The sequence below is a fragment of the Lissotriton helveticus genome, chromosome 1_2 (genome assembly GCF_964261635.1).
Source record: "Lissotriton helveticus chromosome 1_2, aLisHel1.1, whole genome shotgun sequence".
Taxonomy (NCBI): domain Eukaryota; kingdom Metazoa; phylum Chordata; class Amphibia; order Caudata; family Salamandridae; genus Lissotriton; species Lissotriton helveticus.
In genome coordinates, this window is record NC_136058.1 from 398901081 (window position 1) to 398927301 (window position 26221).

The following is a 26221-nucleotide window of genomic DNA, read 5'->3' on the forward strand; positions in this document are numbered from 1 at the left end:
CAGGAGGTGGTTTTGGAAGGAGTGCTCGGTGCGCCCGCTCTACCACAAAGCAGCGCGATAGGGTGTCTGGGGGGAGCCATCCCTCAAGCCATTGGGTCAGGAAGGCCACCATATTTCCTTTCTCACAGTCCTCCGGGAAGCCAACGAAGCGCAGGTTGTTCCTTCTGGCCCTCCCTTCCGCATCTTCCACCCGCAGCGCAAGTCCCTTCTGAATCCCCTCCATGGCGGCAACCTTCTTCTTGAGGACGGCCACATCATCCTCGACCTCCGTGATCCTGGATTCCGTTTCGGTGATGCGGGCCACCGCATTGCGTAGGTCCTGTCGGAGCAAGGTCACGTCGGCACCGACCGCCCCGATCTTCGCATCCAACATGTCCCTCGACTGCGTGATCGCCGCCATCAGCGCCGCGTTGTCGGGTCCCGCGCCCTGGGGACCCCCAGATGCTCCGGCCGTCCCACTGGGTCCTGCAAACTTGTCCATTGGGCCCTGCTTCGAAGCATTGCTGCTGTTGCTCCCTCTCGTCATGGCGCGGATAGAGTGATGGTTCCGACCACGAGGGACCAGCAGTCCAATGTGCTCCGCACGTCGTGCACGGCCTCTGATTATGGACGTCTCCCTGACCGCCGTGAGCCTGCGGAGATGGAGCGCACCCCCGTGAAGCCCCCGCAAGGTGCTATACGTGCGGTGGCAGGGGATGGTGTCACGCGGTATCGAAACCGTTCACTACGCTGCGGGCCCGCAGCTATCAGCTCAACATCCGTGCCCCACCTCCCAGTTGTAGTAGCAAAACAATTTGGGGGGCCTCTTGTATGCCCAGGATCGTGCCAGTAGACTGCGGGGGTCTGTCCAAGGCACCCTCCCCCCACCGTGGCCCGAGGCGGCCACCGAGCAGGAGTGTAGCAGTATTCCAGCCCCAGGAAGAGCCCGGCAGGGTCGCAGTCCGAATATGGAGGGGGGAGGGGGGGGGGGGGGACGAGTAGGGGGTCGGCGGGGCCGCTACCCCCCTAGTGTGCCAGTGTCACAGAGCCCCGCGGCTCGATCCCGCCGCCGAGTGGGGCCAGGCACAGTCTCAGGGCGTCCCCTCCCCCACTAGGCCTTACACCCAGTCACCTCTCCTTACCCCACCTCCGCTGGAGAACGGGCGTCGATTTCGTCCTCCCCAGCCGGTGTAGCCGCCACCGCAGCAAGTATCCAGGCGTCAGCGGGGCTCGATCAGTCCCGGTCGCCTCTCCGCCACTGGACTTCCACTGAGGCGGCACCTTCCGGCCGGCGCGCCCCGGCTGCCATACACTTCCGGGCGGATCAGCCCAAAATCAAGGTCCCGGCCGTGCTGTAGAGGCAGGCCCCTTCGCCGTCAGAATTCTCGGCGGCTGTATCTCCCCAGCCGCTGACCGCCGGGACACCGGAGTCACTGCCGAGGCGTCGCCGTCGGATCCGCCGCTTGCCACCAGGTTTTTGGGCGCAGTGCGGTCGGGGCGACGTAGGATGCAGGCAGGATGTGTGGCTGGCGGGACGGAGCTCGGTTAGGCTGCGTCCGCCATGTTCGCCGTCTTGGCCACGCCCCCCTGTACTCCACTTCTGACCATGCTGAGCTTTCAAGGTCATTGCCTAACAGACCGTCTACTGGTAGGTCTGCACTCACCACAACTTTCTTTAGGCCATCAACTCCTCCCCAGGAGAAGTTCACAACTGCCACACTATGGGAAGTAGTGGAGTTGCTTGCATTGGTTACTAGGTAGCTCTCTCCTAGTACAATCTGTCCAGGGTCCACAAAGTCAGGTGTCACCATTGTGACACTGGCACATGTGTCCCTGTAGGCTTGAGCCAGTTTCTCATTAATTAAGGGAGTCTGCCTGTATTTGCCCAGGTTACTGGGGCTCACTGCAGTGGGCAACTCAATGTCCACATCATACAGGAGAACTGCCTGTGTAGGGATTCTGACTAGGCCAGATCCTACTTCAATACCCAGGGTCAACCCAGCTACACCCTTGGACTGTGTTCCACCACTGCTTACTGTACTTGGGGTTGCAGTTGCTTTAGGAGCTGTAGTGGTGGGAACTGGATTTGCCTTGGTGCACTCACTGCCCCAGTGTGAAACTGATTTGCAGGTATTACACCAAGGTGTCTTTGGACCTTTGTTCTTCTTCTTCTTGTTTCCATTTTGGGAACCACCCTCCTTACTATTAGTTTGGGGGCCTGAAGACTTCTGGTCTTTCTCTTTATCTTTCTGATTCTGATTACCACCCTTCTGGTCTGTTTTCTTCTGGTCACCACCTTGGTTCTGGGGTTTCTGCTTAATCCTTGTTCTGACCCATTTGTCCGCCTTCTTTCCCAATTCTTGGGGAGAGGTCAGATCAGAGTCAATAAGGTATTGATGCAACAGCTGGTTTGTGCAGTTATTAAGGATCTGTTCTCTCATCATAAGATTGTACAATCCTGTATAGTCTGAAACTTTACTTCCCTGCAACCAACCCTCCAAAGCCTTAGTGGCACACTCAACAAAATCAGTCCAGTCTTGAGTCTGTGCTTTTTGGGTGTCTCTGAACAACAACCTGTATTGCTCAGTGGTTAGGCCAAACCCATCAATAAGAGCACTCTTCAAAACAGAGTAGTTTTTGGCATCCTCAGGTCTAACTGTGAGGAGCCTGTCCCTCCCTTTCTCAGAAAAGGAGTACCACAAAATTGCAGCCCACTGATCCTCAGGAACCTGCTGTACCATGCAGGCTCTCTCAAGAGCAGTCATCCATTTGTGGATGTCATCCCCTTCTTTGAAGGGGGCCACAATTTTTGTCAGGTTTCTGTTGTCATAGCCCCTGTCTTTTTCTCTTGGAAAATTGCTGCCACCAGTGGCATCTAAGCCACTTAATTTCTGCTCTCTTGCCAAGGCAAGTTTAGCTTGAGCTAAGGTAAGTCTAGCTTGACTCAGGGCTACCTCCTCTCTCTCTATCTGGAGTTTGACAGCCCTCATTCTAGCCCTATGCTCAGCTTTCTGAGAAGCAGTCATGCCTCTCTCTGATTCTCTGGAGGCACTAGAAATATGAGAGTCCCCTGAGGGAGATCTCACTCTTCTGTTGCCTGGGAGAATCCCATGGTGGGTTCTGGGGAGGTGCTGGCCCTCTCCATTCCCCAGTAGGTCCAAGTTGGCCTGGCTAAGCCTGGCAACTGGAACCTGGCTACCCCTCTGATCCTGATCTTCTAAGTCCTCAACTTCTGAGTCCTCCTCCTCCTCTTCTTCTTCCTCATCTTCCTCCTGAGGGGGGTCAGTTACAGGGGGGTTCCCTCCATTTCCTGTTTCTAGGGAAGCTTGCTTTGCCCTTTCTAAGTCATCCTGCTCTAGGATTTCCACCAGGATTTGGCAGGTGGGGCTTCTGCCCCTTTTTAACCCTCTTGCTTTGCACAAGGCAATCAAGTCTCTACGGGTTAATTTGTCATATCCAAAAGTTGCCTGGGTAAGGTCAACTGTCACAGGAGTAGACCCTGAGGCTTTTCCTGTGTCAGACATGGCTGCTAGTGAGGTGTAAGTGGTGCACTTACCTACACTAAGTGTTTTCCTACTGTACGTTGCTAGTGAGTTGTAGTCAGGGTGTGCTACTCCCTTTAATCTACAACTACTAAGTTCAGTAGAACTTAATATGCTAAGCTTTTGATTTATATGTACCTAGAGGTACTTGATGTGATCTTTCAATTTGATACAAAGATTGCAATGGTAAAACAACAGCAAGCTCAAATCCGCACCGCTGCTCACCAATGTGAGAAGTTGGCCTGATAGGTGATGTTTCCAATTCTGGAACCACCTATTATCAGACCAAACAATCCCTTATGGTGTCTGGTTGTAAGTCAACCTTATTAGACAAGCTATCCTAGGGGTAGCATGGACTAAGCAGCCTAAAGGCTTAACTTGAGAGGTCGTGTTAAGCGAGCTGTTTTACCACATACAATTCTGTAGTACCAAATGAAAGGACACCACACAAGTATATATTATAAAAATATATGTATTTATTACTAAAAACAATCCCCAGTATTCTTTATGAATAAAGGGGCACAAGCGTTAAATCAAAAGCACTGTTTAAACATACAAAGTTGCACAATTATGGATGAGGGCAGGGGGCCACTCAAACCATATACTAAACAAGTGGTATAAGAGATGCCACTCGAGCAGTGGTTAGGCCTAGGGCCTAGGGAATCGCTGGGAGCAGTCAGGACAAGCAATGCTGAAGTCGGGAATGGCCCTCGGGATTCGGCAGATGTGCGGAAAGCGCACGCATGCACCAATGTTAACCACTGGTGCGTAAAAGTTGTAAAGTTAAAGTTAAAGGACACTTCCGCTGAACCTAGAGGAACAAAACTTAACACACAGACCCTAGAGGTGTGCACCAGTGTGGGAACACCGGCGGAGCAAAGTTACCTCACCCACAGGAAGTGGGTGCACAGGGTCGAAGTGACGTCGGGTTCTGACACGCAGGCTCTTGGTGCTTGAAGCTGAAAGGGCTGCAGGCGGCTTAAAGATGAAGTGTCCGGTGGAGTCCAAGGGTGGACTCAAGTCGAAGGGTACCTGAAAGCAGAGGGGACAGAGTCTGGGTCACTCAGCAGTGACCAGGGTGGAACCAGGACGGAACCAGGCAATGTCGGGCGCAATCAGGTGGTCGTCGAGGAGCTTCTCTCCGCTGTCACGTGGGCTCTGGGGCATCTGCGACGTCCAGGAGCAGGTCACGATCTGTCCCACGCAGGCTCTCACCGTCGGTGCAGTCGGCTTCAAGTTTGGAGCAAACAAGCCTTGGCAAGAGCAATCCACGCGGGATCGGAAGATTGCTTCTCACTCGAACCAGGAAGGTCAGAGTGGGGGCTCCTTTTCAGGGGAGCTGGTGTGGATCTGGAGCAACCAGATTCACGAGTCTTCTTTGTAGTTTCGTCGGCACAGGGACCACTAGCCAGCTGGCAAGTGACCGGGCCAACGCGTTGAGCCAAATGGAGCAGAAGGGCCCCACGCAGCACTCGTCGAGTGTGGAGGGCTGAACTTCGGCTCAAGAGTAGCTCAGGGTGGGGGCTTCTCAAACCCCGGTGTACAGCTGCAAGGGTCACTCGTGGGCTGCACGGTCAGCGTCTCGTGGTCAATTCAAGATTGCGTGCCCCACGCTTCCGGTCGCCTCCACGGGTCTCAGCTTTGCAGGGACTGTGGATCGGGCTGTTGGAAGGCAGGCAGGCTTGATCTCGTTGATCTCAGTTGCTCGAGTTCCGGCGGGAACTGCAACTAAGTAGACGTCGAGGGCTGGATGGTGCCTGCTGCTGCAGGGTGGTCACTCCTTGACCACAAGGGAGATTCTTCGGGCTTCCACGTTGAGATGGAGGGCGAAGGGTCCAGAGTTTCGTTTCTTATGTTTCTTCCAGGAAATCTGATGTGCATTGGCACTGCTCCCACTCTTATTCGAATCTGGGGGGCTGGATTACCTGCTAGGTCCCCTCCTATGGGTGGGACCCAGGAAGTGGGTGGATACACCCCCTTCCTTTGATCCAGGCCGCCCTGGCACGAGGGCTGGAGTGCCCCAGAACCGGTTTGGCCGGATTATGCAAGGGGCAGCCTTGTGCGCCCCAAGCAGTGTCTGGTTTCTTTCAAACCTCCCTGCTACAATCCACTATCTCCTGTCTGGAGGGCGGTGACACCCTCCTGTGACAGGAAACCCTTTGTCCAGGACCCATTTGGTTGAGTTTCGGTCAACTGCAGGGGTCCAGACATTTGTCTGTGGCAGAGGCATCCATTTTGTGGATCTAAGGTCTTTGGAGAAATTAACCGCGTTTAGGTAAAGCAACATGTCTTACCCCTCTAGAGGGGTGGAATGCCATCCCCGTCGCCAGAACTGGCGAGGGGATGGTATTCCAAATCGTATGACACCTTACACGACATGTTTTGATAAAGCCAAACCAAAGTTGCTATTTAACCGCGAGGATTATAAGGCACTTAAGAGTATATGGTATGGCATTATCCTGAAACAGCTTAGGGAGTTGTTCCCGACAGCTGCAGACAGGCTCAGCTCATGCTAGAGCTCCATCTCACATAAAACCACGCACTCTGCCTCCAGGATTGATGAGGCCTTCCATAGGAGTGGCTCACAGGTTTACATGTGTCCAGATATAGGTTTAGATATAGGTATACTATATCTAAGCAAGGGGTGTTTACACCACCTTACCCCAGCTGAGTGATCAGCCAGTTGTGTCAATTTAAGAACCAGCCAGGGGTGGCAAAAGATATGCTGCAGCCCCTGGTAGGCCTTGGTGGCCCCTATGCCCTGGGCACCTATAGTGCATTATACAGGGGCTGACAAGGAGTCCATTTCCAATTGGTATGTGCCTATAGCACATGTGTCAGTAATTTAGTGAGAGAACAGCAGGCTGGGGGTCTAATCAGCAGGCCCACAGCCTCAGTAGTCGAAAACCAGTGAAGCAAAAAGCAAAAAGTTGGGGTGACCATAGGATAGCAGACCCTACTCTCCTACAGGGACCAAGAGCAACCAGGGGGACCAAGCACAGCCAGGGGTACCAAGCACATCCAGGGGGACCAAGAGCAACCAGGGGGACCAAGCACAGCCTGGGAGACCAAGCACAGCCTGGGGGACCAAGCACAGCCTGGGGGACCAAGAGCAACCAGGGGGTCCAAGCACAGCCTGGGGGACCAAGCACAGCCTGGGGGACCAAGAGCAACCAGGGGGACCAAGCACAGCCTGGGGGACCAAGCACAGCCTGGGGGACCAAGAGCAACCAGGGGGACCAAGCACAGCCTGGGGGACCAAGCACAGCCTGGGGGACGAAGAGCAACCAGGGGGACCAAGCACAGCCAGGGGGACCAAGAGCAACCAGGGGGACCAAGCACAGCCAGGGGGACCAAGAGCACCAGGGGGACCAAGCACAGCCTGGGGGACCAAGAGCAACCAGGGGGACCAAGCACAGCCTGGGGGACCAAGCACAGCCTGGGGACCAAGCACAGCCAGGTGTACCAAGCACAGCCAGGGGGACCAAGAGCAACCAGGGGGACCAAGCACAGCCTGGGGGACCAAGCACAGCCAGGGGGACCAAGAGGAACCAGGGAGACCAAGCATAGCCAGGGGGACCAAGAGCATCCAGGGGGACCGAACACAGCCTGGGGGACCAAGCACAGCCTGGGGGACCAAGAGCAACCAGGGGGACCAAACACAGCCTGGGGGACCAAGCACAGCCTGGGGGACCAAGAGCAACCAGGGGGACCAAGCACAGCCTGGGGGACCAAGCACAGCCTGGGGGACCAAACACAGACTGGGGGACCAAGAGCAACCAGGGGGACCAAGCACAGCCTGGGGGACCAAGCACAGCTTGGGGACCAAGAGCAACCAGGGGGACCAAGCACAGCCTGGGGGACCAACCAGCCTGGGGGACCAAGCACAGCCAGGGGTACCAAGCACAGCCAGGGGGACCAAGAGCAACCAGGGGGACCAAGCACAGCCTGGGGGACCAAGCACAGCCTGGGGGACCAAGAGCAACCAGGGGGACCAAGCACAGCCTGGGGGACCAAGCACAGCCTGGGGGACCAAGCACAGCCTGGGGGACTGTAGGAAGGTGGCTACCTGACTATGGTTACCCCAGATTTTTTTGCCTGTGTTTAGCTGGTTTTTTGACTTAGTTGACCTGGTTCCCTGCTAATCAGGGCCCCAGGCCATCTGCTCTCTCTGTAAAATGGATTCCATGTACCCTAGGTACATACCACAATTGGAAATGGACTCCTTGTCAGCCCCTGTATAATGCACTATAGGTGCCCAGGGCATAGGAGCCACCAAGGCCTACCAGGGGCTGCAGCATATCTTTTGCCACCTGTGAGAAGTTGGCCTGATAGGTGATGTTTCCAATTCTGGAACCACCTATTATCAGTCCAAACAATCCCTTATGGTGTCTGGTTGTAAGTCAACCTTATTAGACAAGCTATCCTAGGGGTAGCATGGACTAAGCAGCCTAAAGGCTTAACTTAAGAGGTCGTGTTAAGCGAGCTGTTTTACCACATACAATCCTGTAATATCAAATGAAAGGACACCACACAAGTATATATTATAAAAATATATGTGTTTATTACTAAAAACAATCCCCAGTATTCTTTATGAATAAAGGGGCACAAGCGTTAAATCAAAAGCACTGTTTAAACATACAAAGTTGCACAATTATGGATGAGGGCAGGGGGCCACTCAAACCATATACTAAACAAGTGGTATAAGAGATGCCACTCGAGCAGTGGTTAGGCCTAGGGCCTGGGGAATCGCTGGGAGCAGTCAGGACAAGCAATGCTGAAGTCGGGAATGGCCCTCGGGATTCGGGAGATGTGCAGAAAGCGCACGCATGCACCAATGTTAACCAATGGTGCGTAAAAGTTGTAAAGTTAAAGTTTAAGGACACTTCCGCTGAACCTAGATGGATAAAACTTAACACACAGACCCTAGAGATGTGCACCAGTGTGGGAACACCGGCGGAGCAAAGTTACCTCACCCACAGGAAGTGGGTGCACAGGGTCGAAGAGGCGTCGGGTTTTGACACTCAGGCTCTTGGTGCTTGAAGCTGAAAGGGCTGCAGGCGGGTTAAAGATGAAGTGTCCGGTGGAGTCCAAGGGTGGACTCAAGTCGAAGGGTACCTGAAAGCAGAGGGGACAGAGTCTGGGTCACTCAGCAGTGACCAGGGTGGAACCAGGACGGAACCAGGCAATGTCGGGCGCAATCAGGTGGTCGTCGAGGAGCTTCTCTCCGCTGTCACGTGGGCTCTGGGGCATCTGCGACGTCCAGGAGCAGGTCACGATCTGTCCCACGCAGGCTCTCACCGTCGGTGCAGTCGGCTTCAAGTTTGGAGCAAACAAGCCTTGGCAAGAGCAATCCACGCGGGATCGGAAGATTGCTTCTCACTCGAACCAGGAAGGTCAGAGTGGGGGCTCCTTTTCAGGGGAGCTGGTGTGGATCTGGAGCAACCAGATTCACGAGTCTTCTTTGTAGTTTCGTCGGCACAGGGACCACTAGCCAGCTGGCAAGTGACCGGGCCAACGCGTTGAGCCAAATGGAGCAGAAGGGCCCCACGCAGCACTCGTCGAGTGTGGAGGGCTGAACTTCGGCTCAAGAGTAGCTCAGGGTGGGGGCTTCTCAAACCCCGGTGTACAGCTGCAAGGGTCACTCGTGGGCTGCACGGTCAGCGTCTCGTGGTCAATTCAAGATTGCGTGCCCCACGCTTCCGGTCGCCTCCACGGGTCTCAGCTTTGCAGGGACTGTGGATCGGGCTGTTGGAAGGCAGGCAGGCTTGATCTCGTCGATCTCAGTTGCTCGAGTTCCGGCGGGAACTGCAACTAAGTAGACGTCGAGGGCTGGATGGTGCCTGCTGCTGCAGGGTGGTCACTCCTTGACCACAAGGGAGATTCTTCGGGCTTCCACGTTGAGATGGAGGGCGAAGGGTCCAGAATTTCGTTTCAAATGTTTCTTCCAGGAAATCTGATGTGCATTGGCACTGCTCCCACTCTTATTCGAATCTGGGGGGCGTGATTACCTGCTAGGTCCCCCCCTATGGGTGGGACCCAGGAAGTGGGTGGATACACCCCCTTCCTTTGATCCAGGCCGCCCTGGCACGAGGGCTGGAGTGCCCCAGAACCGGTTTGGCCGGATTATGCAAGGGGCAGCCTTGTGCGCCCCAAGCAGTGTCTGGTTTCTTTCAAACCTCCCTGCTACAATCCACTATCTCCTGTCTGGAGGGCGGTGACACCCTCCTGTGACAGGAAACCCTTTGTCCAGGACCCATTTGGTTGAGTTTCGGTCAACTGCAGGGGTCCAGACATTTGTCTGTGGCAGAGGCATCCATTTTGTGGATCTAAGGTCTTTGGAGAAATTAACCGCGTTTAGGTAAAGCAACATGTCTTACCCCTCTAGAGGGGTGGAATGCCATCCCCGTCGCCAGAACTGGCGAGGGGATGGTATTCCAAATCGTATGACACCTTACACGACATGTTTTGATAAAGCCAAACCAAAGTTGCTATTTAACCGCGAGGATTATAAGGCACTTAAGAGTATATGGTATGGCATTATCCTGAAACAGCTTAGGGAGTTGTTCCCGACAGCTGCAGACAGGCTCAGCTCATGCTAGAGCTCCATCTCACATAAAACCACGCACTCTGCCTCCAGGATTGATGAGGCCTTCCATAGGAGTGGCTCACAGGTTTACATGTGTCCAGATATAGGTTTAGATATAGGTATACTATATCTAAGCAAGGGGTGTTTACACCACCTTACCCCAGCTGAGTGATCAGCCAGTTGTGTCAATTTAAGAACCAGCCAGGGGTGGCAAAAGATATGCTGCAGCCCCTGGTAGGCCTTGGTGGCCCCTATGCCCTGGGCACCTATAGTGCATTATACAGGGGCTGACAAGGAGTCCATTTCCAATTGGTATGTGCCTATAGCACATGTGTCAGTAATTTAGTGAGAGAACAGCAGGCTGGGGGTCTAATCAGCAGGCCCACAGCCTCAGTAGTCGAAAACCAGTGAAGCAAAAAGCAAAAAGTTGGGGTGACCATAGGATAGCAGACCCTACTCTCCTACAGGGACCAAGAGCAACCAGGGGGACCAAGCACAGCCAGGGGTACCAAGCACATCCAGGGGGACCAAGAGCAACCAGGGGGACCAAGCACAGCCTGGGAGACCAAGCACAGCCTGGGGGACCAAGCACAGCCTGGGGGACCAAGAGCAACCAGGGGGTCCAAGCACAGCCTGGGGGACCAAGCACAGCCTGGGGGACCAAGAGCAACCAGGGGGACCAAGCACAGCCTGGGGGACCAAGCACAGCCTGGGGGACCAAGAGCAACCAGGGGGACCAAGCACAGCCTGGGGGACCAAGCACAGCCTGGGGGACGAAGAGCAACCAGGGGGACCAAGCACAGCCAGGGGGACCAAGAGCAACCAGGGGGACCAAGCACAGCCAGGGGGACCAAGAGCACCAGGGGGACCAAGCACAGCCTGGGGGACCAAGAGCAACCAGGGGGACCAAGCACAGCCTGGGGGACCAAGCACAGCCTGGGGACCAAGCACAGCCAGGTGTACCAAGCACAGCCAGGGGGACTGTAGGAAGGTGGCTACCTGACTATGGTTACCCCAGATTTTTTGCCTGTGTTTAGCTGGTTTTTTGACTTAGTTGACCTGGTTCCCTGCTAATCAGGGCCCCAGGCCATCTGCTCTCTCTGTAAAATGGATTCCATGTACCCTAGGTACATACCAATTGGAAATGGACTCCTTGTCAGCCCCTGTAGAATGCACTATAGGTGCACAGGGCACAGGAGCCACTAAGGCCTACCAGGGGCTGCAGCATATCTTTTGCCACCCCTGGCTGGTTCTTAAATTGACACAACTGGCTGATCACTCAGCTGGGGTAAGGTGGTGTACACACCCCTTGCTTAGATATAGTATACCTATGTCTAAACCTATATCTGGACACATGTAAACCTGTGAGCCACTCCTATAGACAGGCCTCACCAATCCTGGAGGCTGGGTGCATGGTTTTTATGTGAGATGGAGCTCTAGCATGAGCTGAGCCTGTCTGCAGCCGTCGGGAACAAATCCCTAAGCTGTTTCAGGATAATGCCATACCATATACTATTAAGTGCCTTATAATCCTCGCGGTTATTTAGCAACTCTGGTTTGGCTTTATCAAAACATGTCGTGTAAGGTGTCATACGCTTTGGAATACCATCCCCTCGCCAGTTCTGGCGACGGGGATGGCATTCCACCCCTCTAGAGGGGTAAGACATGTTACTTCACTTTAATGCGGTTGATTTCTCCAAAGGCCTTAAGATCCACAAAATGGATGCCTCTGCCACAGACAAATGTCTGGACCCCTGGAGCTGACCAAAACCCAGTCAAGGGGGTCCTGGACAAAGGGTTTCCTGTCACAGGAGGGTGTCACCGCCCTCCAGACAGGAGATAGTGTATTGTAGCAGGGAGGTTTGAAAGAAACCAGACACTGCCTGGGGCGCACAAGGCTGCCCCTTGCATAATCCGGCCAAACCGGTTCTGGGGCACTCCAGCCCTCGTGCCAGGGCGGCCTGGATCAAAGGAAGGGGGTGTATCCACCCACTTCCTGGGTCCCACCCATAGGAGGGGACCTAGCAGGTAATCACGCCCACCAGATTCGAATAAGAGTGGGAGCAGTGCCAATGCACATCAGATTTCCTGGAAGAAACATTTGAAACGATATTCTGGACCCTTCGCCCTCCATCTCAACGTGGAAGCCCGAAGAATCTCCCTTGTGGTCAAGGAGTGACCACCCTGCAGCAGCAGGCACCATCCAGCCCTCGACGTCTACTTAGTTGCAGTTCCCGCCGGAACTCGAGCGACTGAGATCGACGAGATCAAGCCTGCCCAGCTTCTAACAGCCCGATCCACAGTCCCTGCAAAGCTGAGACCCGTGGAGGCGACCGGAAGCGTGGGGCACGCCATCTTGAAGTGACCACGAGACGCTGACCGTGCAGCCCACGAGTGACCCTCGAAGCTGTACACCGGGGTTTGAGAAGCCCCCACCCTGAGCTACTCCTGAGCCGAAGTTCAGCCCTCCACACTCGACGAGTGCTGCGTGGGGCCCTTTGGCACGATTTGGCTCAACGCGTTGGCCCGGTCACTTGCCAGCTGGCTTGTGGTCCCTGTGCCGACGAACTACAAAAGAAGACTCGTGATTCTGGTTGCTCCAGATCCACACCAGCTCCCCTGAAAGGGAGCCCCGACTCTGACCTTCCTGGTCCGAGTGAGACGCCATCTTCCAATCCCGCGTGGATTGCTCTTACCAAGGCTTGTTTGCTCCAAACCGGAAGCCGACTGCACCGACGGTGAGAGCCTGCGTGGGACAGATCGTGACCTGCTCCTGGACGTCGCAGATGCCCCAGAGCCCACGTGACAGCGAAGAGAAGCGCCTCGACGACCACCTGATTGCGCCCGACATTGCCTGGTTCCGTCCTGGTTCCACCCTGGTCACTGCTGAGTGACCCAGACTCTGTCCCCTCTGCTTTCAGGTACTCTACAACTTGAGTCCACCCTTGGACTCCACCGGACACTTCGTCTTCACCCTGCCTGCAGCCCTTTCAGCTTCAAGCACCAAGAGCCTGCGTGTCAAAACCCGACGCCACTTCGACCCTGTGCACCCACTTCCTGTGGGTGAGGTAACTTTGCTCCGCCGGTGTTCCCACACTGGTGCACACCTCTAGGGTCTGTGTGTTAAGTTTTGTTCCTCTAGGTTCAGCGGAAGTGTCCTTAAACTTTAACTATTTGACTTTTACGCACCATTGGTTAACATTGGTGCATGCGTGCGCTTTCCGCACATCTCCCGAATCCCGAGGGCCATTCCCGACTTCAGCATTGCTTGTCCTGACTGCTCCCAGCGATTCCCTAGGCCCTAGGCCTAACCACTGCTCGAGTGGCCTCTCTTATACCACTTGTTTAGTATATGGTTTGAGTGGCCCCCTGCCCTCATCCATAATTGTGCAACTTTGTATGTTTAAACAGTGCTTTTGATTTAACGCTTGTGCCCCTTTATTCATAAAGAATACTGGGGATTGTTTTTAGTAATAAACACATATATTTTTATAATATATACTTGTGTGGTGTCCTTTCATTTGGTATTACAGGATTGTATGTGGTAAAACAGCTCGCTTAACACGACCTCTTAAGTTAAGCCTTTAGGCTGCTTAGTCCATGCTACCACTAGGATAGCTTGTCTAATAAGGTTGACTTACAACCAGACACCATAAGGGGATTGTTTGGTCAGGTAGTAGGTGGTTCCAGAATTGGAAACATCCCCTACCAGGCCAACTTCTCACATTGGTGAGCAGCGGTGCGGATTTGAGCTTGCTGTTGTTTTACCATTGCAATCTTTATATCAAATTGAAAGATCACATCAAGTACCTCTAGGTACATATAAAATCAAAAGCTTAGCATATTAAGTTCTACTGAACTTAGTAGTTGTAGGTTGAAGGGAGTAGCACACCCCTGACTACAACTCACTAGCAAGGTCCAGTAGGAAAACACTTAGTGTAGGTAAGTGCACCACTTACACCTCACTAGTAACCATGTCTGACACAGGAAAGGCCTCAGGGTCTAGTCCTGTGACAGTTGACCCTACCCAGGCAACTTTTGGATATGACAAACTAACCCGCAGAGACTTGATTGCCTTGTGCAAAGCAAGAGGGTTAAAAAGGGGCAGAAGCCCCACCTGCCTAATCCTGGTAGAAATCCTAGAACAGGATGACTTAGAGAAGGCAAAAGCAGCTTCCCTAGATACAGGAACTGGAGGGAACCCCCCTGCAGTTGATCCCCTTGAAGAGGAGGATGATGATGACTTGGATGAGGACTCAGATGTTGAGGACTTAGAAGTACAGGATCAGGGTAGCCAGGTTCCAGTTGGTAGGCTTAGCCAGGCCAACTTGGACCTACTGGGGAATGGAGAGGGCCAGCACCTCCCCAGAACCCAACATGTGATTCTCCCAGGCAACAGAAGAGTGAGATCTCCCTCAGGGGACTCTCATCTTTCTAGTGCCTCCAGAGAATCAGAGAGAGGCATGAGTGCTTCTCAAAAAGCTGAGCATAGGGCTAGAATGAGGGCTGTCAGACTCCAGATAGAGAGAGAGGAGGTAGCCCTGAGTCAAGCTAAGCTTACCTTAGCTCAAGCTAAACTTGCCTTGGCAAGAGAGCAGAAATTGTGTGGCTTAGATGCCACTGGTGGCAGCAATATTCCTAAAGAGAAACCCAGGTCCTATGATAGTAGAAACCTGACAAAGATTGTGCCCCCCTTCAAAGAAGGGGATGACATCCACAAATGGATGACTGCTCTTGAGAGAGCCTGCATGGTACAGCAGGTTCCTGAGGAACAGTGGGCAGCAATCTTATGGTACTCCTTTTCAGAGAAAGGGAGGGACAAGCTCCTCACTGTCAGACATGAGGATGCAAACAATTACAAAGTCCTGAAGAGTGTTCTGATAGATGGGTTTGGCTTAACCACTGAACAGTACAGGTTCAAGTTCAGAGACACCCAGAAGACACAGACTCAGGACTGGACTGATTTTGTAGATTGTGCTACTAAGGCTCTGGAGGGTTGGCTACATGGCAGCAAAGTACATGACTTTACAGGATTGTATAATTTGATTATGAGGGAGCAGATCCTAAGTAATTGTCAGAACCAGCTCTTACACCAGCACCTGGTAGACTCTGATCTGACCTCTCCCCAAGAATTGGGAAAGAAGGCAGACAAATGGGTCAGAACCAGGATTAGGCCTAAGAATCAGGACAGTAACCAGAAGAAGGAGCCTACCAAGCCTCAAGATAAGGGTGGGGATAAAAGTAAAGAAAAGACTTCCCCAGGGCCCCAAAACTCCAAGGATGGGGGTGGGTCCCAAGACACTTCTTCAACTGAGAAAAAACCCTATTGTTATCCCTGTAAACAGGTGGGGCATTACAAAACAGACAGCTGTTGTCCCAAGAATAACAATAAAGAAAATATACCTCCAAAGCCAGCTTCAACACCTCCTGTTACTGTCAGCAGTAATCCCCCAGGAAGTGGAAGCACACCCAGGAATCTGGGTGGGTTTACTTTTGGAAATCAGGTGGACCCTGGCCTATCCAGGTCCCCATCACCCAATGATCTTGTTTATGAGGCTGGCATGGGGTTTGCCAACTTCTCTGCTTGCCCAAATACTTTGAGCAAGTATAGACAAGAACCCATCATCAATGGTTTAAGAGTTGAAGCTTTTAGAGACACAGGGGCTAGCATCACCATGGTGGCTGATGGCATAGTCCCCTCTAAGCAACTTTTACCTGGTGCCACATACCAGGTAATAAACATTGATGGCATCCAAACAAATCATCCCATGGCAGTAGTAAGCCTCAGCTGGGGAGGTGTCACTGGCCCAAAGAGAGTGGCAGTGTCCCCAAACTTGCCTGTAGACTGTCTACTGGGTAATGATTTAGAAATCTCAGCCTGGGCTGGGGTTGAACAGGAAATCCATTCTAGAATGGTAAATTCCAATGGAAAGGTTAGTGGGGCTGTAATGGCTACAGCCCCAATTCAAGATGTCCTTCCTGAAAAGGTTGGTAGGGCGGAGATACTCCCTGCCCCATCTTTAGCAAAAGCTCTTCCTGAACAGAATAGCAAAGCTGTTATGATAACAGCAGAAACCCAAACTGAGTCTCCTCCTGAAAAGGTTGGTGGGGCTGTGATGGCCACAGCCCAAACTCAAACTGACACGTGTGTTGTGAAACCTGAAATGATGGATAACTCCACACAAACTGAGAGCATGGAGGAGGAAGAGAAATCTCCCCCTCACCAGACTTTAGGACAGGATCAGCCTCCTCAGGGAACTGATCTTACCCCTGATGAAGGAACTGCCCCAGAGGTGGTTGGGCCTAGCCTGACAGAACCTCTGATGTCAGTGGACCCTTCTCAGGTGGGACCCAGTCTGGAGCAGGTAACCTGCCTCTCTCTCCCTTGCCTTAGCCAGCCCAGGGCTGCAGAGGACAAGAAGGACAGTGAGACCCAGAGGGCCCCCTGTCAAATAAAGCACCCCCATCAAAAGATTAGGTGCACCAAAACTAGTAGCCCTAGTAAGGTGAAAACTTTAAAAACTCCTGAGGGAGCCCCCTTAAAAACAGTTAGGGACCTCCCCCAGATGGATTCTGTTGGGCACAGCCAAACCTGGGACCCAAAGGGCCCAAACCTGAACTGTCCCTCCAGCAAGCCAAACAGAGGGACCCAGCCTCCAGCTTTAGGTAGCCAGAGGTTGACCCTGAGAGCACAGTGCAACTCAGTTAAAGAAAGAAAGGCACACATGGTGGAAGATAATTGGAGGAAGCTAAGCCCTAAATTAGTAGAGCCTCACTTCAATACTCCATATCCAAACCAGCCTTTAACTTTGCATAAACACACCCAAGGTAGTGATTCCCTATGGTGGAGACCCTCTAATACCCAAAGGGTGAGGGACTGCTTAGTGGACCATGAGACAGGGGGTACCCATGCTAGTGCAGGTACTTCCTTATATGGCCACTCAGGCAATATAGGCTTACCTGGCCAAGGATAGCCTTATCTCCTTTCGTTTGGGGGGGGGTTATGTAGGAAGGTGGCTACCTGACTATGGTTACCCCAGATTTTTTGCCTGTGTTTAGCTGGTTTTTTGACTTAGTTGACCTGGTTCCCTGCTAATCAGGGCCCCAGGCCATCTGCTCTCTCTGTAAAATGGATTCCATGTACCCTAGGTACATACCAATTGGAAATGGACTCCTTGTCAGCCCCTGTAGAATGCACTATAGGTGCACAGGGCACAGGAGCCACTAAGGCCTACCAGGGGCTGCAGCATATCTTTTGCCACCCCTGGCTGGTTCTTAAATTGACACAACTGGCTGATCACTCAGCTGGGGTAAGGTGGTGTACACACCCCTTGCTTAGATATAGTATACCTATGTCTAAACCTATATCTGGACACATGTAAACCTGTGAGCCACTCCTATAGACAGGCCTCACCAATCCTGGAGGCTGGGTGCATGGTTTTTATGTGAGATGGAGCTCTAGCATGAGCTGAGCCTGTCTGCAGCCGTCGGGAACAAATCCCTAAGCTGTTTCAGGATAATGCCATACCATATACTATTAAGTGCCTTATAATCCTCGCGGTTATTTAGCAACTCTGGTTTGGCTTTATCAAAACATGTCGTGTAAGGTGTCATACGCTTTGGAATACCATCCCCTCGCCAGTTCTGGCGACGGGGATGGCATTCCACCCCTCTAGAGGGGTAAGACATGTTACTTCACTTTAATGCGGTTGATTTCTCCAAAGGCCTTAAGATCCACAAAATGGATGCCTCTGCCACAGACAAATGTCTGGACCCCTGGAGCTGACCAAAACCCAGTCAAGGGGGTCCTGGACAAAGGGTTTCCTGTCACAGGAGGGTGTCACCGCCCTCCAGACAGGAGATAGTGTATTGTAGCAGGGAGGTTTGAAAGAAACCAGACACTGCCTGGGGCGCACAAGGCTGCCCCTTGCATAATCCGGCCAAACCGGTTCTGGGGCACTCCAGCCCTCGTGCCAGGGCGGCCTGGATCAAAGGAAGGGGGTGTATCCACCCACTTCCTGGGTCCCACCCATAGGAGGGGACCTAGCAGGTAATCACGCCCACCAGATTCGAATAAGAGTGGGAGCAGTGCCAATGCACATCAGATTTCCTGGAAGAAACATTTGAAACGATATTCTGGACCCTTCGCCCTCCATCTCAACGTGGAAGCCCGAAGAATCTCCCTTGTGGTCAAGGAGTGACCACCCTGCAGCAGCAGGCACCATCCAGCCCTCGACGTCTACTTAGTTGCAGTTCCCGCCGAAACTCGAGCGACTGAGATCGACGAGATCAAGCCTGCCCAGCTTCTAACAGCCCGATCCACAGTCCCTGCAAAGCTGAGACCCGTGGAGGCGACCGGAAGCGTGGGGCACGCCATCTTGAAGTGACCACGAGACGCTGACCGTGCAGCCCACGAGTGACCCTCGAAGCTGTACACCGGGGTTTGAGAAGCCCCCACCCTGAGCTACTCCTGAGCCGAAGTTCAGCCCTCCACACTCGACGAGTGCTGCGTGGGGCCCTTTGGCACGATTTGGCTCAACGCGTTGGCCCGGTCACTTGCCAGCTGGCTTGTGGTCCCTGTGCCGACGAACTACAAAAGAAGACTCGTGATTCTGGTTGCTCCAGATCCACACCAGCTCCCCTGAAAGGGAGCCCCGACTCTGACCTTCCTGGTCCGAGTGAGACGCCATCTTCCAATCCCGCGTGGATTGCTCTTACCAAGGCTTGTTTGCTCCAAACCGGAAGCCGACTGCACCGACGGTGAGAGCCTGCGTGGGACAGATCGTGACCTGCTCCTGGACGTCGCAGATGCCCCAGAGCCCACGTGACAGCGAAGAGAAGCGCCTCGACGACCACCTGATTGCGCCCGACATTGCCTGGTTCCGTCCTGGTTCCACCCTGGTCACTGCTGAGTGACCCAGACTCTGTCCCCTCTGCTTTCAGGTACTCTACAACTTGAGTCCACCCTTGGACTCCACCGGACACTTCGTCTTCACCCTGCCTGCAGCCCTTTCAGCTTCAAGCACCAAGAGCCTGCGTGTCAAAACCCGACGCCACTTCGACCCTGTGCACCCACTTCCTGTGGGTGAGGTAACTTTGCTCCGCCGGTGTTCCCACACTGGTGCACACCTCTAGGGTCTGTGTGTTAAGTTTTGTTCCTCTAGGTTCAGCGGAAGTGTCCTTAAACTTTAACTATTTGACTTTTACGCACCATTGGTTAACATTGGTGCATGCGTGCGCTTTCCGCACATCTCCCGAATCCCGAGGGCCATTCCCGACTTCAGCATTGCTTGTCCTGACTGCTCCCAGCGATTCCCTAGGCCCTAGGCCTAACCACTGCTCGAGTGGCCTCTCTTATACCACTTGTTTAGTATATGGTTTGAGTGGCCCCCTGCCCTCATCCATAATTGTGCAACTTTGTATGTTTAAACAGTGCTTTTGATTTAACGCTTGTGCCCCTTTATTCATAAAGAATACTGGGGATTGTTTTTAGTAATAAACACATATATTTTTATAATATATACTTGTGTGGTGTCCTTTCATTTGGTATTACAGGATTGTATGTGGTAAAACAGCTCGCTTAACACGACCTCTTAAGTTAAGCCTTTAGGCTGCTTAGTCCATGCTACCACTAGGATAGCTTGTCTAATAAGGTTGACTTACAACCAGACACCATAAGGGGATTGTTTGGTCAGGTAGTAGGTGGTTCCAGAATTGGAAACATCCCCTACCAGGCCAACTTCTCACAGGGACCAAGAGCAACCAGGGGGACCAAGCACAGCCTGGGGGACCAAGCACAGCCAGGGGGACCAAGAGGAACCAGGGAGACCAAGCATAGCCAGGGGGACCAAGAGCATCCAGGGGGACCAAACACAGCCTGGGGGACCAAGCACAGCCTGGGGGACCAAGAGCAACCAGTGGGACCAAACACAGCCTGGGGGACCAAGCACAGCCTGGGGGACCAAGAGCAACCAGGGGGACCAAGCACAGCATGGGGGACCAAGCACAGCCTGGGGGACCAAACACAGACTGGGGGACCAAGAGCAACCAGGGGGACCAAGCACAGCCTGGGGGACCAAGCACAGCTTGGGGACCAAGAGCAACCAGGGGGACCAAGCACAGCCTGGGGGACCAACCAGCCTGGGGGACCAAGCACAGCCAGGGGTACCAAGCACAGCCAGGGGGACCAAGAGCAACCAGGGGGACCAAGCACAGCCTGGGGGACCAAGCACAGCCTGGGGGACCAAGAGCAACCAGGGGGACCAAGCACAGCCTGGGGGACCAAGCACAGCCTGGGGGACCAAGCACAGCCTGGGGGACTGTAGGAAGGTGGCTACCTGACTATGGTTACCCCAGATTTTTTTGCCTGTGTTTAGCTGGTTTTTTGACTTAGTTGACCTGGTTCCCTGCTAATCAGGGCCCCAGGCCATCTGCTCTCTCTGTAAAATGGATTCCATGTACCCTAGGTACATACCACAATTGGAAATGGACTCCTTGTCAGCCCCTGTATAATGCACTATAGGTGCCCAGGGCATAGGAGCCACCAAGGCCTACCAGGGGCTGCAGCATATCTTTTGCCACCTGTGAGAAGTTGACCTGATAGGTGATGTTTCCAATTCTGGAACCACCTATTATCAGTCCAAACAATCCCTTATGGTGTCTGGTTGTAAGTCAACCTTATTAGACAAGCTATCCTAGGGGTAGCATGGACTAAGCAGCCTAAAGGCTTAACTTAAGAGGTCGTGTTAAGCGAGCTGTTTTACCACATACAATCCTGTAATATCAAATGAAAGGACACCACACAAGTATATATTATAAAAATATATGTGTTTATTACTAAAAACAATCCCCAGTATTCTTTATGAATAAAGGGGCACAAGCGTTAAATCAAAAGCACTGTTTAAACATACAAAGTTGCACAATTATGGATGAGGGCAGGGGGCCACTCAAACCATATACTAAACAAGTGGTATAAGAGATGCCACTCGAGCAGTGGTTAGGCCTAGGGCCTGGGGAATCGCTGGGAGCAGTCAGGACAAGCAATGCTGAAGTCGGGAATGGCCCTCGGGATTCGGGAGATGTGCAGAAAGCGCACGCATGCACCAATGTTAACCAATGGTGCGTAAAAGTTGTAAAGTTAAAGTTTAAGGACACTTCCGCTGAACCTAGATGGATAAAACTTAACACACAGACCCTAGAGATGTGCACCAGTGTGGGAACACCGGCGGAGCAAAGTTACCTCACCCACAGGAAGTGGGTGCACAGGGTCGAAGAGGCGTCGGGTTTTGACACTCAGGCTCTTGGTGCTTGAAGCTGAAAGGGCTGCAGGCGGGTTAAAGATGAAGTGTCCGGTGGAGTCCAAGGGTGGACTCAAGTCGAAGGGTACCTGAAAGCAGAGGGGACAGAGTCTGGGTCACTCAGCAGTGACCAGGGTGGAACCAGGACGGAACCAGGCAATGTCGGGCGCAATCAGGTGGTCGTCGAGGAGCTTCTCTCCGCTGTCACGTGGGCTCTGGGGCATCTGCGACGTCCAGGAGCAGGTCACGATCTGTCCCACGCAGGCTCTCACCGTCGGTGCAGTCGGCTTCAAGTTTGGAGCAAACAAGCCTTGGCAAGAGCAATCCACGCGGGATCGGAAGATTGCTTCTCACTCGAACCAGGAAGGTCAGAGTGGGGGCTCCTTTTCAGGGGAGCTGGTGTGGATCTAGAGCAACCAGATTCACGAGTCTTCTTTGTAGTTTCATCGGCACAGGGACCACTAGCCAGCTGGCAAGTGACCGGGCCAACGCGTTGAGCCAAATGGAGCAGAAGGGCCCCACGCAGCACTCGTCGAGTGTGGAGGGCTGAACTTCGGCTCAAGAGTAGCTCAGGGTGGGGGCTTCTAAAACCCCGGTGCACAGCTTCGAGGGTCACTCGTGGGCTGCACGGTCAGCGTCTCGTGGTCAATTCAAGATGGCGTGCCCCACGCTTCCGGTCGCCTCCACGGGTCTCAGCTCTGCAGGGACTGTGGATCGGGCTGTTGGAAGGCAGGCAAGCTTGATCTCGTCGATCTCAGTCGCTCGAGTTCCGGCGGGAACTGCAACTAAGTAGACGTCGAGGGCTGGATGGTGCCTGCTGCTGCAGGGTGGTCACTCCTTGACCACAAGGGAGATTCTTCAGGCTTCCACGTTGAGATGGAGGTCCAAGGGTCCAGAGTTTTGTTTCTAATGTCTCTTCCAGGAAATCTGATGTGCATTGGCACTGCTCCCACTCTTATTCGAATCTGGGGTTGTGATTACCTGCTAGGTCCCCCCCTATGGGTGGGACCCAGGAAGTGGGTGGATACACCCCCTTCCTTTGATCCAGGCCGCCCTGGCACGAGGGCTGGAGTGCCCCAGAACCGGTTTGGCCGGATTATGCAAGGGGCAGCCTTGTGCGCCCCAAGCAGTGTCTGGTTTCTTTCAAACCTCCCTGCTACAATCCACTATCTCCTGTCTGGAGGGCGGTGACACCCTCCTGTGACAGGAAACCCTTTGTCCAGGACCCATTTGGCCGAGTTTCGGTCAGCTGCAGGGGTCCAGACATTTGTCTGTGGCAGAGGCATCCATTTTGTGGATCTAAGGTCTTTGGAGAAATTAACCGCATTTAGGTAAAGCAACATGTCCTACCCCTCTAGAGGGGTGGAATGCTATCCCCGTCACCAGAACTGGCGAGGGGATAGTATTCCAAATCGTATGACACCTTACACGACATGTTTTGATAAAGCCAAACCAAAGTTGCTATTTAACCGCGAGGATTATAAGGCACTTAAGAGTATATGGTATGGCATTATCCTGAAACAGCTTAGGGAGTTGTTCCCGACAGCTGCAGACAGGCTCAGCTCATGCTAGAGCTCCATCTCACATAAAACCACGCACTCTGCCTCCAGGATTGATGAGGCCTTCCATAGGAGTGGCTCACAGGTTTACATGTGTCCAGATATAGGTTTAGATATAGGTATACTATATCTAAGCAAGGGGTGTTTACACCACCTTACCCCAGCTGAGTGATCAGCCAGTTGTGTCAATTTAAGAACCAGCCAGGGGTGGCAAAAGATATGCTGCAGCCCCTGGTAGGCCTTGGTGGCCCCTATGCCCTGGGCACCTATAGTGCATTATACAGGGGCTGACAAGGAGTCCATTTCCAATTGGTATGTGCCTATAGCACATGTGTCAGTAATTTAGTGAGAGAACAGCAGGCTGGGGGTCTAATCAGCAGGCCCACAGCCTCAGTAGTCGAAAACCAGTGAAGCAAAAAGCAAAAAGTTGGGGTGACCATAGGATAGCAGACCCTACTCTCCTACAGGGACCAAGAGCAACCAGGGGGACCAAGCACAGCCAGGGGTACCAAGCACATCCAGGGGGACCAAGAGCAACCAGGGGGACCAAGCACAGCCTGGGAGACCAAGCACAGCCTGGGGGACCAAGCACAGCCTGGGGGACCAAGAGCAACCAGGGGGTCCAAGCACAGCCTGGGGGACCAAGCACAGCCTGGGGGACCAAGAGCAACCAGGGGGACCAAGCACAGCCTGGGGGACCAAGCACAGCCTGGGGGACCAAGAGCAACCAGGGGGACCAAGCACAGCCTGGGGGACCAAGCACAGCCTGGGGGACGAAGAGCAACCAGGGGGACCAAGCACAGCCAGGGGGACCAAGAGCAACCAGGGGGACCAAGCACAGCCAGGGGGACCAAGAGCACCAGGGGGACCAAGCACAGCCTGGGGGACCAAGAGCAACCAGGGGGACCAAGCACAGCCTGGGGGACCAAGCACAGCCTGGGGACCAAGCACAGCCAGGTGTACCAAGCACAGCCAGGGGGACCAAGAGCAACCAGGGGGACCAAGCACAGCCTGGGGGACCAAGCACAGCCAGGGGGACCAAGAGGAACCAGGGAGACCAAGCATAGCCAGGGGGACCAAGAGCATCCAGGGGGACCAAACACAGCCTGGGGGACCAAGCACAGCCTGGGGGACCAAGAGCAACCAGGGGGACCAAACACAGCCTGGGGGACCAAGCACAGCCTGGGGGACCAAGAGCAACCAGGGGGACCAAGCACAGCCTGGGGGACCAAGCACAGCCTGGGGGACCAAACACAGACTGGGGGACCAAGAGCAACCAGGGGGACCAAGCACAGCCTGGGGGACCAAGCACAGCTTGGGGACCAAGAGCAACCAGGGGGACCAAGCACAGCCTGGGGGACCAACCAGCCTGGGGGACCAAGCACAGCCAGGGGTACCAAGCACAGCCAGGGGGACCAAGAGCAACCAGGGGGACCAAGCACAGCCTGGGGGACCAAGCACAGCCTGGGGGACCAAGAGCAACCAGGGGGACCAAGCACAGCCTGGGGGACCAAGCACAGCCTGGGGGACCAAGCACAGCCTGGGGGACTGTAGGAAGGTGGCTACCTGACTATGGTTACCCCAGATTTTTTTGCCTGTGTTTAGCTGGTTTTTTGACTTAGTTGACCTGGTTCCCTGCTAATCAGGGCCCCAGGCCATCTGCTCTCTCTGTAAAATGGATTCCATGTACCCTAGGTACATACCACAATTGGAAATGGACTCCTTGTCAGCCCCTGTATAATGCACTATAGGTGCCCAGGGCATAGGAGCCACCAAGGCCTACCAGGGGCTGCAGCATATCTTTTGCCACCTGTGAGAAGTTGGCCTGATAGGTGATGTTTCCAATTCTGGAACCACCTATTATCAGTCCAAACAATCCCTTATGGTGTCTGGTTGTAAGTCAACCTTATTAGACAAGCTATCCTAGGGGTAGCATGGACTAAGCAGCCTAAAGGCTTAACTTAAGAGGTCGTGTTAAGCGAGCTGTTTTACCACATACAATCCTGTAATATCAAATGAAAGGACACCACACAAGTATATATTATAAAAATATATGTGTTTATTACTAAAAACAATCCCCAGTATTCTTTATGAATAAAGGGGCACAAGCGTTAAATCAAAAGCACTGTTTAAACATACAAAGTTGCACAATTATGGATGAGGGCAGGGGGCCACTCAAACCATATACTAAACAAGTGGTATAAGAGATGCCACTCGAGCAGTGGTTAGGCCTAGGGCCTGGGGAATCGCTGGGAGCAGTCAGGACAAGCAATGCTGAAGTCGGGAATGGCCCTCGGGATTCGGGAGATGTGCAGAAAGCGCACGCATGCACCAATGTTAACCAATGGTGCGTAAAAGTTGTAAAGTTAAAGTTTAAGGACACTTCCGCTGAACCTAGATGGATAAAACTTAACACACAGACCCTAGAGATGTGCACCAGTGTGGGAACACCTGCGGAGCAAAGTTACCTCACCCACAGGAAGTGGGTGCACAGGGTCGAAGAGGCGTCGGGTTTTGACACTCAGGCTCTTGGTGCTTGAAGCTGAAAGGGCTGCAGGCGGGTTAAAGATGAAGTGTCCGGTGGAGTCCAAGGGTGGACTCAAGTCGAAGGGTACCTGAAAGCAGAGGGGACAGAGTCTGGGTCACTCAGCAGTGACCAGGGTGGAACCAGGACGGAACCAGGCAATGTCGGGCGCAATCAGGTGGTCGTCGAGGAGCTTCTCTCCGCTGTCACCTGGGCTCTGGGGCATCTGCGACGTCCAGGAGCAGGTCACGATCTGTCCCACGCAGGCTCTCACCGTCGGTGCAGTCGGCTTCAAGTTTGGAGCAAACAAGCCTTGGCAAGAGCAATCCACGCGGGATCAGAAGATTGCTTCTCACTCAAACCAGGAAGGTCAGTGTGGGGGCTCCTTTTCAGGGGAGCTGGTGTGGATCTGGAGCAACCAGATTCACGAGTCTTCTTTGTAGTTTCATCGGCACAGGGACCACTAGCCAGCTGGCAAGTGACCGGGCCAACGCGTTGAGCCAAATGGAGCAGAAGGGCCCCACGCAGCACTCGTCGAGTGTGGAGGGCTGAACTTCGGCTCAAGAGTAGCTCATGGTGGGGGCTTCTCAAACCCCGGTGCACAGCTTTGAGGGTCACTCGTGGGCTGCACGGTCAGCGTCTCGTGGTCAATTCAAGATGGCGTGCCCCACGCTTCCGGTCGCCTCCACGGGTCTCAGCTCTGCAGGGACTGTGGATCGGGCTGTTGGAAG